Raw genomic sequence first — 13,177 nt, forward strand, 5'->3', positions numbered from 1 at the left:
AGTCAGTGTTCCAGCAGAGGGAGACAACGTTTCAGAAAAGGCATTGTAGCAAACCAAAAAAGAAATTTTAAGCGCAGCAGAGTAACCAGCTCACATACCTGTTAGCTCAGGTGAGTTTAAAAGGCTGCTGTTGATAACAAGGGCATTTGCTAAATAGATGGTGTGTGTGCAACAATATACTGAAAGGTCAATTATATTGTGCAGCTTATCTCACCACCTGTAGTTATTTAGGTGAAAGCTCCAAAATGCTTGCCTAATATGTCTGTTTATCCAAAAGGAAGTATAGAGGGAGAGCTAGATAGATAGCATTGCATTACATTACATTACATGGCAATGCAATGCACAGTTGCTGAAGTTGAACCAAAATGAGCTTGTCATCTGGCTTCTGCAACTTTTAACATGAAAAATCCAATGAGGAGAAGAAAAGCAAAGCCAAAGAGTCCATCCCAAAATCCGACAAACAAGCAAAATGAACAAAAAGCATTGAATTCAATTCTTTCTGATTTTAGAAACTGCATTAAAGAAGGGGTGCACCGGTCCTGGAGATACTGCAATACCAGGTCAATGCGTGGAGTGGACAGAGCAAGCTCTTTTTCCATCTCCCTGTTCTAAAAATCCATTTAATATATGGTCCCCAGATAGGGGACGTATCAGATATTAAACTGATAAGAACAGATACTACACTTGATCTTAGCCAAAAGGCCGAGAAGCGATAACCAGAATTGGTTTCCGACTACGGTGCCACCCAAGGATTCTGAAAAGTCCATTTGTGGAGATGGCCACCTCGACTCCCGTTAAGAAGACATGCTGTCAACCTCTAGATCCCTCACATGCCTGCACTTTTCGGCTTGCTGCTGCTGCAATCCACGCGTTTTAGATCTGCATAACTCCACCTCTTTTAGCACAGTACCCTCAACCCCCGGCTGTTCCCACCCGCCTCAACACCGTTGGAAGGGAGGAGAACCAATTAAGGCGGGGGGGGGGGGAGGGTGGAACGAGCAGCTGTCTACCCTTAGCAGGAGGGTTGCTGATTAATTACCTCTCCTGCTGCTGCTGCTGCTGGCTGTCCAGCAGCAGACTGAAGGTGGCTGCTGCTGTGCGCAGGTATATAAAGGCTCAGAGCCTATTATGACACGCGCAGCCAGCGTTCCATTGCCACATTCCGTCTACTGCAGGCGGGATACCTGGATGGCTGAATGTCACTGAGAAGCTCACAGAGACCGCCATAAGCAACAGTTTAAAAGAATGCCACAGACTAATCAACCAAACTTTTTGGGTTGGTTTCTCTTTTATAGTCTGCAGGCATTAAATGAAAGAAGTCAGTGTTCCAGCAGAGGGAGACAACGTTTCAGAAAAGGCATTGTAGCAAACCAAAAAAGAAATTTTAAGCGCAGCAGAGTAACCAGCTCACATACCTGTTAGCTCAGGTGAGTTTAAAAGGCTGCTGTTGATAACAAGGGCATTTGCTAAATAGATGGTGTGTGTGCAACAATATACTGAAAGGTCAATTATATTGTGCAGCTTATCTCACCACCTGTAGTTATTTAGGTGAAAGCTCCAAAATGCTTGCCTAATATGTCTGTTTATCCAAAAGGAAGTATAGAGGGAGAGCTAGATAGATAGCATTGCATTACATTACATTACATGGCAATGCAATGCACAGTTGCTGAAGTTGAACCAAAATGAGCTTGTCATCTGGCTTCTGCAACTTTTAACATGAAAAATCCAATGAGGAGAAGAAAAGCAAAGCCAAAGAGTCCATCCCAAAATCCGACAAACAAGCAAAATGAACAAAAAGCATTGAATTCAATTCTTTCTGATTTTAGAAACTGCATTAAAGAAGGGGTGCACCGGTCCTGGAGATACTGCAATACCAGGTCAATGCGTGGAGTGGACAGAGCAAGCTCTTTTTCCATCTCCCTGTTCTAAAAATCCATTTAATATATGGTCCCCAGATAGGGGACGTATCAGATATTAAACTGATAAGAACAGATACTACACTTGATCTTAGCCAAAAGGCCGAGAAGCGATAACCAGAATTGGTTTCCGACTACGGTGCCACCCAAGGATTCTGAAAAGTCCATTTGTGGAGATGGCCACCTGGACTCCCGTTAAGAAGACATGCTGTCAACCTCTAGATCCCTCACATGCCTGCACTTTTCGGCTTGCTGCTGCTGCAATCCACGCGTTTTAGATCTGCATAACTCCACCTCTTTTAGCACAGTACCCTCAACCCCCGGCTGTTCCCACCCGCCTCAACACCGTTGGAAGGGAGGAGAACCAATTAAGGCGGGGGGGGGGTGGAACGAGCAGCTGTCTACCCTTAGCAGGAGGGTTGCTGATTAATTACCTCTCCTGCTGCTGCTGCTGCTGGCTGTCCAGCAGCAGACTGAAGGTGGCTGCTGCTGTGCGCAGGTATATAAAGGCTCAGAGCCTATTATGACACGCGCAGCCAGCGTTCCATTGCCACATTCCGTCTACTGCAGGCGGGATACCTGGATGGCTGAATGTCACTGAGAAGCTCACAGAGACCGCCATAAGCAACAGTTTAAAAGAATGCCACAGACTAATCAACCAAACTTTTTGGGTTGGTTTCTCTTTTATAGTCTGCAGGCATTAAATGAAAGAAGTCAGTGTTCCAGCAGAGGGAGACAACGTTTCAGAAAAGGCATTGTAGCAAACCAAAAAAGAAATTTTAAGCGCAGCAGAGTAATCAGCTCACATACCTGTTAGCTCAGGTGAGTTTAAAAGGCTGCTGTTGATAACAAGGGCATTTGCTAAATAGATGGTGTGTGTGCAACAATATACTGAAAGGTCAATTATATTGTGCAGCTTATCTCACCACCTGTAGTTATTTAGGTGAAAGCTCCAAAATGCTTGCCTAATATGTCTGTTTATCCAAAAGGAAGTATAGAGGGAGAGCTAGATAGATAGCATTGCATTACATTACATTACATGGCAATGCAATGCACAGTTGCTGAAGTTGAACCAAAATGAGCTTGTCATCTGGCTTCTGCAACTTTTAACATGAAAAATCCAATGAGGAGAAGAAAAGCAAAGCCAAAGAGTCCATCCCAAAATCCGACAAACTAGCAAAATGAACAAAAAGCATTGAATTCAATTCTTTCTGATTTTAGAAACTGCATTAAAGAAGGGGTGCACCGGTCCTGGAGATACTGCAATACCAGGTCAATGCGTGGAGTGGACAGAGCAAGCTCTTTTTCCATCTCCCTGTTCTAAAAATCCATTTAATATATGGTCCCCAGATAGGGGACGTATCAGATATTAAACTGATAAGAACAGATTTTTTTTTTTTTTTTTTTTTCCATCGAAAGCCCGAATTCGTGTACAAAACTCGAGTGCGCTTAAAATAGTGACAAGTGCCACAAAAAAAGTGCACTAGGATGCTGGTCTTCTTGAAACCCTCTCCAAAAGGAGAAGGGTCCCCCAAACCATTCCCCGTCCCTCCGAGCCAGAAGGCCACAGCGAGGAACAGGGACAAATAGCCACCTCCAGCCGAAGCCAGAGGCGACCCAATCTTACCCCCAGCACCTGCCCGAGTTCTAACCCGAGCAAGGCACTGGGAGCCAAAGACTGTGCTCCCCTCCCGGAAGAGGGGAGCCAACAACGCTCTCCTCCCGAAAGAGGAGAGCCAGGGGGGTTCAGGGGGGAGCGGAACCTGATGGCCACACACTCCCCCCCTAGACCTGCCAAGAGAGGAACCCATAAGGGAACCGCATCCCGACAAAATCCTAGTAGGACGTGACACACGTGAATAAGTGGACACACAGTGACAAAGAAATTAAATAAATAGTGAAGGTTTCACAGTATAATACTGCCCGGACCTTCGACCGGGAATTGAAAAAATTCCCCATCCTAAGGCCAGAAGGCCCAGAATAAGGGTGTGTGCGAAGAAAGAAATATTGAAGTGCTTGTGCAAATGTGCCATAAACTCAAGTGGGGTTCCCAATCCCAGTGAGTTAAGGCACCCCAGGGTCGCCACTCCTGGGGCACTTCACACTTCGGGCTTTCGATCTTCCCCGGCCCAATGGCGTCGATCCTGGGGGGCCATGCTTTCCACCAGATGACTATATTAGCCACCTGGCGTACTAACAAGCGCCTAAACCCCAGTGTGCATAATGTATCAATCTACTAGGGCGGCCAACATCCAAAACCGCCTTTTCGAAAGATACTACACTTGATCTTAGCCAAAAGGCCGAGAAGCGATAACCAGAATTGGTTTCCGACTACGGTGCCACCCAAGGATTCTGAAAAGTCCATTTGTGGAGATGGCCACCTGGACTCCCGTTAAGAAGACATGCTGTCAACCTCTAGATCCCTCACATGCCTGCACTTTTCGGCTTGCTGCTGCTGCAATCCACGCGTTTTAGATCTGCATAACTCCACCTCTTTTAGCACAGTACCCTCAACCCCCGGCTGTTCCCACCCGCCTCAACACCGTTGGAAGGGAGGAGAACCAATTAAGGCGGGGGGGGGGGTGGAACGAGCAGCTGTCTACCCTTAGCAGGAGGGTTGCTGATTAATTACCTCTCCTGCTGCTGCTGCTGCTGGCTGTCCAGCAGCAGACTGAAGGTGGCTGCTGCTGTGCGCAGGTATATAAAGGCTCAGAGCCTATTATGACACGCGCAGCCAGCGTTCCATTGCCACATTCCGTCTACTGCAGGCGGGATACCTGGATGGCTGAATGTCACTGAGAAGCTCACAGAGACCGCCATAAGCAACAGTTTAAAAGAATGCCACAGACTAATCAACCAAACTTTTTGGGTTGGTTTCTCTTTTATAGTCTGCAGGAATTAAATGAAAGAAGTCAGTGTTCCAGCAGAGGGAGACAACGTTTCAGAAAAGGCATTGTAGCAAACCAAAAAAGAAATTTTAAGCGCAGCAGAGTAACCAGCTCACATACCTGTTAGCTCAGGTGAGTTTAAAAGGCTGCTGTTGATAACAAGGGCATTTGCTAAATAGATGGTGTGTGTGCAACAATATACTGAAAGGTCAATTATATTGTGCAGCTTATCTCACCACCTGTAGTTATTTAGGTGAAAGCTCCAAAATGCTTGCCTAATATGTCTGTTTATCCAAAAGGAAGTATAGAGGGAGAGCTAGATAGATAGCATTGCATTACATTACATTACATGGCAATGCAATGCACAGTTGCTGAAGTTGAACCAAAATGAGCTTGTCATCTGGCTTCTGCAACTTTTAACATGAAAAATCCAATGAGGAGAAGAAAAGCAAAGCCAAAGAGTCCATCCCAAAATCCGACAAACAAGCAAAATGAACAAAAAGCATTGAATTCAATTCTTTCTGATTTTAGAAACTGCATTAAAGAAGGGGTGCACCGGTCCTGGAGATACTGCAATACCAGGTCAATGCGTGGAGTGGACAGAGCAAGCTCTTTTTCCATCTCCCTGTTCTAAAAATCCATTTAATATATGGTCCCCAGATAGGGGACGTATAAGATATTAAACTGATAAGAACAGATACTACACTTGATCTTAGCCAAAAGGCCGAGAAGCGATAACCAGAATTGGTTTCCGACTACGGTGCCACCCAAGGATTCTGAAAAGTCCATTTGTGGAGATGGCCACCTGGACTCCCGTTAAGAAGACATGCTGTCAACCTCTAGATCCCTCACATGCCTGCACTTTTCGGCTTGCTGCTGCTGCAATCCACGCGTTTTAGATCTGCATAACTCCACCTCTTTTAGCACAGTACCCTCAACCCCCGGCTGTTCCCACCCGCCTCAACACCGTTGGAAGGGAGGAGAACCAATTAAGGCGGGGGGGGGTGGAACGAGCAGCTGTCTACCCTTAGCAGGAGGGTTGCTGATTAATTACCTCTCCTGCTGCTGCTGCTGCTGGCTGTCCAGCAGCAGACTGAAGGTGGCTGCTGCTGTGCGCAGGTATATAAAGGCTCAGAGCCTATTATGACACGCGCAGCCAGCGTTCCATTGCCACATTCCGTCTACTGCAGGCGGGATACCTGGATGGCTGAATGTCACTGAGAAGCTCACAGAGACCGCCATAAGCAACAGTTTAAAAGAATGCCACAGACTAATCAACCAAACTTTTTGGGTTGGTTTCTCTTTTATAGTCTGCAGGCATTAAATGAAAGAAGTCAGTGTTCCAGCAGAGGGAGACAACGTTTCAGAAAAGGCATTGTAGCAAACCAAAAAAGAAATTTTAAGCGCAGCAGAGTAACCAGCTCACATACCTGTTAGCTCAGGTGAGTTTAAAAGGCTGCTGTTGATAACAAGGGCATTTGCTAAATAGATGGTGTGTGTGCAACAATATACTGAAAGGTCAATTATATTGTGCAGCTTATCTCACCACCTGTAGTTATTTAGGTGAAAGCTCCAAAATGCTTGCCTAATATGTCTGTTTATCCAAAAGGAAGTATAGAGGGAGAGCTAGATAGATAGCATTGCATTACATTACATTACATGGCAATGCAATGCACAGTTGCTGAAGTTGAACCAAAATGAGCTTGTCATCTGGCTTCTGCAACTTTTAACATGAAAAATCCAATGAGGAGAAGAAAAGCAAAGCCAAAGAGTCCATCCCAAAATCCGACAAACAAGCAAAATGAACAAAAAGCATTGAATTCAATTCTTTCTGATTTTAGAAACTGCATTAAAGAATTGGTGCACCGGTCCTGGAGATACTGCAATACCAGGTCAATGCGTGGAGTGGACAGAGCAAGCTCTTTTTCCATCTCCCTGTTCTAAAAATCCATTTAATATATGGTCCCCAGATAGGGGACGTATCAGATATTAAACTGATAAGAACAGATACTACACTTGATCTTAGCCAAAAGGCCGAGAAGCGATAACCAGAATTGGTTTCCGACTACGGTGCCACCCAAGGATTCTGAAAAGTCCATTTGTGGAGATGGCCACCTGGACTCCCGTTAAGAAGACATGCTGTCAACCTCTAGATCCCTCACATGCCTGCACTTTTCGGCTTGCTGCTGCTGCAATCCACACGTTTTAGATCTGCATAACTCCACCTCTTTTAGCACAGTACCCTCAACCCCCGGCTGTTCCCACCCGCCTCAACACCGTTGGAAGGGAGGAGAACCAATTAAGGCGGGGGGGGGGGTGGAACGAGCAGCTGTCTACCCTTAGCAGGAGGGTTGCTGATTAATTACCTCTCCTGCTGCTGCTGCTGCTGGCTGTCCAGCAGCAGACTGAAGGTGGCTGCTGCTGTGCGCAGGTATATAAAGGCTCAGAGCCTATTATGACACGCGCAGCCAGCGTTCCATTGCCACATTCCGTCTACTGCAGGCGGGATACCTGGATGGCTGAATGTCACTGAGAAGCTCACAGAGACCGCCATAAGCAACAGTTTAAAAGAATGCCACAGACTAATCAACCAAACTTTTTGGGTTGGTTTCTCTTTTATAGTCTGCAGGCATTAAATGAAAGAAGTCAGTGTTCCAGCAGAGGGAGACAACGTTTCAGAAAAGGCATTGTAGCAAACCAAAAAAGAAATTTTAAGCGCAGCAGAGTAACCAGCTCACATACCTGTTAGCTCAGGTGAGTTTAAAAGGCTGCTGTTGATAACAAGGGCATTTGCTAAATAGATGGTGTGTGTGCAACAATATACTGAAAGGTCAATTATATTGTGCAGCTTATCTCACCACCTGTAGTTATTTAGGTGAAAGCTCCAAAATGCTTTCCTAATATGTCTGTTTATCCAAAAGGAAGTATAGAGGGAGAGCTAGATAGATAGCATTGCATTACATTACATTACATGGCAATGCAATGCACAGTTGCTGAAGTTGAACCAAAATGAGCTTGTCATTTGGCTTCTGCAACTTTTAACATGAAAAATCCAATGAGGAGAAGAAAAGCAAAGCCAAAGAGTCCATCCCAAAATCCGACAAACAAGCAAAATGAACAAAAAGCATTGAATTCAATTCTTTCTGATTTTAGAAACTGCATTAAAGAAGGGGTGCACCGGTCCTGGAGATACTGCAATACCAGGTCAATGCGTGGAGTGGACAGAGCAAGCACTTTTTCCATCTCCCTGTTCTAAAAATCCATTTAATATATGGTCCCCAGATAGGGGACGTATCAGATATTAAACTGATAAGAACAGATACTACACTTGATCTTAGCCAAAAGGCCGAGAAGCGATAACCAGAATTGGTTTCCGACTACGGTGCCACCCAAGGATTCTGAAAAGTCCATTTGTGGAGATGGCCACCTGGACTCCCGTTAAGAAGACATGCTGTCAACCTCTAGATCCCTCACATGCCTGCACTTTTCGGCTTGCTGCTGCTGCAATCCACGCGTTTTAGATCTGCATAACTCCACCTCTTTTAGCACAGTACCCTCAACCCCCGGCTGTTCCCACCCGCCTCAACACCGTTGGAAGGGAGGAGAACCAATTAAGGCGGGGGGGGGGGGTGGAACGAGCAGCTGTCTACCCTTAGCAGGAGGGTTGCTGATTAATTACCTCTCCTGCTGCTGCTGCTGCTGGCTGTCCAGCAGCAGACTGAAGGTGGCTGCTGCTGTGCGCAGGTATATAAAGGCTCAGAGCCTATTATGACACGCGCAGCCAGCGTTCCATTGCCACATTCCGTCTACTGCAGGCGGGATACCTGGATGGCTGAATGTCACTGAGAAGCTCACAGAGACCGCCATAAGCAACAGTTTAAAAGAATGCCACAGACTAATCAACCAAACTTTTTGGGTTGGTTTCTCTTTTATAGTCTGCAGGCATTAAATGAAAGAAGTCAGTGTTCCAGCAGAGGGAGACAACGTTTCAGAAAAGGCATTGTAGCAAACCAAAAAAGAAATTTTAAGCGCAGCAGAGTAACCAGCTCACATACCTGTTAGCTCAGGTGAGTTTAAAAGGCTGCTGTTGATAACAAGGGCATTTGCTAAATAGATGGTGTGTGTGCAACAATATACTGAAAGGTCAATTATATTGTGCAGCTTATCTCACCACCTGTAGTTATTTAGGTGAAAGCTCCAAAATGCTTGCCTAATATGTCTGTTTATCCAAAAGGAAGTATAGAGGGAGAGCTAGATAGATAGCATTGCATTACATTACATTACATGGCAATGCAATGCACAGTTGCTGAAGTTGAACCAAAATGAGCTTGTCATCTGGCTTCTGCAACTTTTAACATGAAAAATCCAATGAGGAGAAGAAAAGCAAAGCCAAAGAGTCCATCCCAAAATCCGACAAACAAGCAAAATGAACAAAAAGCATTGAATTCAATTCTTTCTGATTTTAGAAACTGCATTAAAGAATTGGTGCACCGGTCCTGGAGATACTTCAATACCAGGTCAATGCGTGGAGTGGACAGAGCAAGCTCTTTTTCCATCTCCCTGTTCTAAAAATCCATTTAATATATGGTCCCCAGATAGGGGACGTATCAGATATTAAACTGATAAGAACAGATACTACACTTGATCTTAGCCAAAAGGCCGAGAAGCGATAACCAGAATTGGTTTCCGACTACGGTGCCACCCAAGGATTCTGAAAAGTCCATTTGTGGAGATGGCCACCTGGACTCCCGTTAAGAAGACATGCTGTCAACCTCTAGATCCCTCACATGCCTGCACTTTTCGGCTTGCTGCTGCTGCAATCCACACGTTTTAGATCTGCATAACTCCACCTCTTTTAGCACAGTACCCTCAACCCCCGGCTGTTCCCACCCGCCTCAACACCGTTGGAAGGGAGGAGAACCAATTAAGGCGGGGGGGGGGGTGGAACGAGCAGCTGTCTGCCCTTAGCAGGAGGGTTGCTGATTAATTACCTCTCCTGCTGCTGCTGCTGCTGGCTGTCCAGCAGCAGACTGAAGGTGGCTGCTGCTGTGCGCAGGTATATAAAGGCTCAGAGCCTATTATGACACGCGCAGCCAGCGTTCCATTGCCACATTCCGTCTACTGCAGGCGGGATACCTGGATGGCTGAATGTCACTGAGAAGCTCACAGAGACCGCCATAAGCAACAGTTTAAAAGAATGCCACAGACTAATCAACCAAACTTTTTGGGTTGGTTTCTCTTTTATAGTCTGCAGGCATTAAATGAAAGAAGTCAGTGTTCCAGCAGAGGGAGACAACGTTTCAGAAAAGGCATTGTAGCAAACCAAAAAAGAAATTTTAAGCGCAGCAGAGTAACCAGCTCACATACCTGTTAGCTCAGGTGAGTTTAAAAGGCTGCTGTTGATAACAAGGGCATTTGCTAAATAGATGGTGTGTGTGCAACAATATACTGAAAGGTCAATTATATTGTGCAGCTTATCTCACCACCTGTAGTTATTTAGGTGAAAGCTCCAAAATGCTTGCCTAATATGTCTGTTTATCCAAAAGGAAGTATAGAGGGAGAGCTAGATAGATAGCATTGCATTACATTACATTACATGGCAATGCAATGCACAGTTGCTGAAGTTGAACCAAAATGAGCTTGTCATCTGGCTTCTGCAACTTTTAACATGAAAAATCCAATGAGGAGAAGAAAAGCAAAGCCAAAGAGTCCATCCCAAAATCCGACAAACAAGCAAAATGAACAAAAAGCATTGAATTCAATTCTTTCTGATTTTAGAAACTGCATTAAAGAAGGGGTGCACCGGTCCTGGAGATACTGCAATACCAGGTCAATGCGTGGAGTGGACAGAGCAAGCACTTTTTCCATCTCCCTGTTCTAAAAATCCATTTAATATATGGTCCCCAGATAGGGGACGTATCAGATATTAAACTGATAAGAACAGATACTACACTTGATCTTAGCCAAAAGGCCGAGAAGCGATAACCAGAATTGGTTTCCGACTACGGTGCCACCCAAGGATTCTGAAAAGTCCATTTGTGGAGATGGCCACCTGGACTCCCGTTAAGAAGACATGCTGTCAACCTCTAGATCCCTCACATGCCTGCACTTTTCGGCTTGCTGCTGCTGCAATCCACGCGTTTTAGATCTGCATAACTCCACCTCTTTTAGCACAGTACCCTCAACCCCCGGCTGTTCCCACCCGCCTCAACACCGTTGGAAGGGAGGAGAACCAATTAAGGCGGGGGGGGGGGGGGTGGAACGAGCAGCTGTCTACCCTTAGCAGGAGGGTTGCTGATTAATTACCTCTCCTGCTGCTGCTGCTGCTGGCTGTCCAGCAGCAGACTGAAGGTGGCTGCTGCTGTGCGCAGGTATATAAAGGCTCAGAGCCTATTATGACACGCGCAGCCAGCGTTCCATTGCCACATTCCGTCTACTGCAGGCGGGATACCTGGATGGCTGAATGTCACTGAGAAGCTCACAGAGACCGCCATAAGCAACAGTTTAAAAGAATGCCACAGACTAATCAACCAAACTTTTTGGGTTGGTTTCTCTTTTATAGTCTGCAGGCATTAAATGAAAGAAGTCAGTGTTCCAGCAGAGGGAGACAACGTTTCAGAAAAGGCATTGTAGCAAACCAAAAAAGAAATTTTAAGCGCAGCAGAGTAACCAGCTCACATACCTGTTAGCTCAGGTGAGTTTAAAAGGCTGCTGTTGATAACAAGGGCATTTGCTAAATAGATGGTGTGTGTGCAACAATATACTGAAAGGTCAATTATATTGTGCAGCTTATCTCACCACCTGTAGTTATTTAGGTGAAAGCTCCAAAATGCTTGCCTAATATGTCTGTTTATCCAAAAGGAAGTATAGAGGGAGAGCTAGATAGATAGCATTGCATTACATTACATTACATGGCAATGCAATGCACAGTTGCTGAAGTTGAACCAAAATGAGCTTGTCATCTGGCTTCTGCAACTTTTAACATGAAAAATCCAATGAGGAGAAGAAAAGCAAAGCCAAAGAGTCCATCCCAAAATCCGACAAACAAGCAAAATGAACAAAAAGCATTGAATTCAATTCTTTCTGATTTTAGAAACTGCATTAAGGAAGGGGTGCACCGGTCCTGGAGATACTGCAATACCAGGTCAATGCGTGGAGTGGACAGAGCAAGCTCTTTTTCCATCTCCCTGTTCTAAAAATCCATTTAATATATGGTCCCCAGATAGGGGACGTATCAGATATTAAACTGATAAGAACAGATACTACACTTGATCTTAGCCAAAAGGCCGAGAAGCGATAACCAGAATTGGTTTCCGACTACGGTGCCACCCAAGGATTCTGAAAAGTCCATTTGTGGAGATGGCCACCTGGACTCCCGTTAAGAAGACATGCTGTCAGCCTCTAGATCCCTCACATGCCTGCACTTTTCGGCTTGCTGCTGCTGCAATCCACGCGTTTTAGATCTGCATAACTCCACCTCTTTTAGCACAGTACCCTCAACCCCCGGCTGTTCCCACCCGCCTCAACACCGTTGGAAGGGAGGAGAACCAATTAAGGCGGGGGGGGGGGGGGTGGAACGAGCAGCTGTCTACCCTTAGCAGGAGGGTTGCTGATTAATTACCTCTCCTGCTGCTGCTGCTGCTGGCTGTCCAGCAGCAGACTGAAGGTGGCTGCTGCTGTGCGCAGGTATATAAAGGCTCAGAGCCTATTATGACACGCGCAGCCAGCGTTCCATTGCCACATTCCGTCTACTGCAGGCGGGATACCTGGATGGCTGAATGTCACTGAGAAGCTCACAGAGACCGCCATAAGCAACAGTTTAAAAGAATGCCACAGACTAATCAACCAAACTTTTTGGGTTGGTTTCTCTTTTATAGTCTGCAGGCATTAAATGAAAGAAGTCAGTGTTCCAGCAGAGGGAGACAACGTTTCAGAAAAGGCATTGTAGCAAACCAAAAAAGAAATTTTAAGCGCAGCAGAGTAACCAGCTCACATACCTGTTAGCTCAGGTGAGTTTAAAAGGCTGCTGTTGATAACAAGGGCATTTGCTAAATAGATGGTGTGTGTGCAACAATATACTGAAAGGTCAATTATATTGTGCAGCTTATCTCACCACCTGTAGTTATTTAGGTGAAAGCTCCAAAATGCTTGCCTAATATGTCTGTTTATCCAAAAGGAAGTATAGAGGGAGAGCTAGATAGATAGCATTGCATTACATTACATTACATGGCAATGCAATGCACAGTTGCTGAAGTTGAACCAAAATGAGCTTGTCATCTGGCTTCTGCAACTTTTAACATGAAAAATCCAATGAGGAGAAGAAAAGCAAAGCCAAAGAGTCCATCCCAAAATCCGACAAACAAGCAAAATGAA

General features: G+C 45.4%; 9 non-coding genes and 1 pseudogene across 9 annotated transcripts; all 10 read right to left on the bottom strand.

Annotated features, from left to right (window-relative positions):
- Positions 1–523: 523 nt before the first annotated feature.
- Positions 524–714, bottom strand: LOC141190136 (U2 spliceosomal RNA). Its single transcript, XR_012264169.1, has one exon. It is a non-coding gene; the product is annotated as a U2 spliceosomal RNA (small nuclear RNA).
- Positions 715–1,840: 1,126 nt separating this feature from the next.
- On the bottom strand, positions 1,841–2,031 carry LOC141190137 (U2 spliceosomal RNA). Its single transcript, XR_012264170.1, has one exon. It is a non-coding gene; the product is annotated as a U2 spliceosomal RNA (small nuclear RNA).
- Positions 2,032–3,151: 1,120 nt separating this feature from the next.
- Positions 3,152–3,341, bottom strand: LOC141185984 (U2 spliceosomal RNA). Its single transcript, XR_012260554.1, has one exon. It is a non-coding gene; the product is annotated as a U2 spliceosomal RNA (small nuclear RNA).
- Positions 3,342–4,136: 795 nt separating this feature from the next.
- Positions 4,137–4,228, bottom strand: LOC141186270 (U2 spliceosomal RNA; annotated as a pseudogene).
- Positions 4,229–5,349: 1,121 nt separating this feature from the next.
- LOC141185366 (U2 spliceosomal RNA) lies at positions 5,350–5,540 on the bottom strand. The gene has a single exon (XR_012260035.1). It is a non-coding gene; the product is annotated as a U2 spliceosomal RNA (small nuclear RNA).
- A 1,119-nt stretch (positions 5,541–6,659) lies between these two features.
- Positions 6,660–6,850, bottom strand: LOC141184145 (U2 spliceosomal RNA). Its single transcript, XR_012258928.1, has one exon. It is a non-coding gene; the product is annotated as a U2 spliceosomal RNA (small nuclear RNA).
- A 1,121-nt stretch (positions 6,851–7,971) lies between these two features.
- On the bottom strand, positions 7,972–8,162 carry LOC141184707 (U2 spliceosomal RNA). Its single transcript, XR_012259436.1, has one exon. It is a non-coding gene; the product is annotated as a U2 spliceosomal RNA (small nuclear RNA).
- A 1,122-nt stretch (positions 8,163–9,284) lies between these two features.
- Positions 9,285–9,475, bottom strand: LOC141185028 (U2 spliceosomal RNA). Its single transcript, XR_012259728.1, has one exon. It is a non-coding gene; the product is annotated as a U2 spliceosomal RNA (small nuclear RNA).
- A 1,121-nt stretch (positions 9,476–10,596) lies between these two features.
- Positions 10,597–10,787, bottom strand: LOC141184708 (U2 spliceosomal RNA). Its single transcript, XR_012259437.1, has one exon. It is a non-coding gene; the product is annotated as a U2 spliceosomal RNA (small nuclear RNA).
- Positions 10,788–11,911: 1,124 nt separating this feature from the next.
- Positions 11,912–12,102, bottom strand: LOC141190138 (U2 spliceosomal RNA). The gene has a single exon (XR_012264171.1). It is a non-coding gene; the product is annotated as a U2 spliceosomal RNA (small nuclear RNA).
- Positions 12,103–13,177: the final 1,075 nt, after the last annotated feature.

This window comes from Phyllobates terribilis, unplaced genomic scaffold (assembly GCF_046119375.1).
Source record: "Phyllobates terribilis strain yellow unplaced genomic scaffold, ASM4611937v1 Scaffold_40__1_contigs__length_11209783, whole genome shotgun sequence".
Classification (NCBI taxonomy): Eukaryota; Metazoa; Chordata; class Amphibia; order Anura; family Dendrobatidae; genus Phyllobates; species Phyllobates terribilis.